This window comes from Colobus angolensis, unplaced genomic scaffold, assembly GCF_000951035.1.
Source record: "Colobus angolensis palliatus isolate OR3802 unplaced genomic scaffold, Cang.pa_1.0 Scaffold7, whole genome shotgun sequence".
NCBI classification, from domain to species: domain Eukaryota; kingdom Metazoa; phylum Chordata; class Mammalia; order Primates; family Cercopithecidae; genus Colobus; species Colobus angolensis.
Window position 1 is genome coordinate 23579232 of NW_012120709.1, and position 1078 is coordinate 23580309.

At 51.9% G+C, this 1078-nt stretch overlaps 1 pseudogene; it reads right to left on the bottom strand.

Annotated features, from left to right (window-relative positions):
* Positions 1-947, bottom strand: part of LOC105501206 — a 37798-nt pseudogene extending 36851 nt beyond the window's left edge.
* Positions 948-1078: the final 131 nt, after the last annotated feature.

Sequence of the window (1078 nt, forward strand, 5' to 3'; positions counted from 1 at the left end):
TTAGGAGAAATACGTAATGTAAATGACCAGTTGACAGGTGCAGCAAACCCACATGGCACATGTATACCTATGTAACAAACCTGCACGTTGTGCACATGTACCCTAGAACTTGAAGTATATTAAAAAAAAAAAAAGAAGAAAAATTACTTGACGTATCTTGACATTTTAGGCTCCCAGGATTTCACAGTATTCTTAACAGATTTTGTCAGCAAAATCAACGCTCCCTCCCACATCAGTTTAAGAGCCCTGGAAGCCTCTGCCTATTCACCAGCATAGAGCTGAGATCCTTAAAGGGCCAGCTCAGGGCACTGCTCCACCAACCGTTGGGCTGCTATAAGCTCGAACACATCACTTGCCCCTCCTTTCTACTTTTATAGATCCTGCATTTATTTAGCATATAAACTTTACAATATTGACTTTGCATATGTATGTCTTCCCCTAAACGGGATGGATCTTTTAAGGAAAAGCCTGGGGTTCGTCATCCCCCTACGTATCACCTTAACAGGCGGTCACCTAAAATCTCCACATTCGTCACAGAAACAGAAATTCCACTAATAAATGTCAGGTACTGCCTCCTTAACCTTGGTCCGCTATTTCCCTCCCACTTTCAGCAGTCTGGTTTATTCCATGGGTGGAGGAAGAAGCCAAGCTGGCTGAGTGTGAAGGGAATGGCGTCAGTGTGACTTCACGCCACATTGTCCCGAATGCCAGCTCCACACTGCGGTGGCACGAACGCAGGATTGAGCGATGCAGTTGGAGTAAACAGAGAGGCCCATGTAGCTCAGATGCCACACAAGATGGGGATAAGCGCGAGAACAAAGCAGGGTACCCAACGGGGCGTGGCGGGATACCTGGGCGCACGCCGCCAGCGCCTGGGAGAGGTAGGGCGGGTAGAGAGGAACCACGCTGAGGCGAGGCGGGGTGGGGGCGGGACTTCCGGAAGTCATTTGCCTGAGTGGCAGGGGAACCGGAAGTGGAAGAGCTGCTGCTGGTGCTGGGGCCGGAGGAGGGACGCGCCGGAGCGGGGCCGCTGGGACCGAGCGAGCGACAGACGCGCCACCCGCCGACGCCTCAGCCG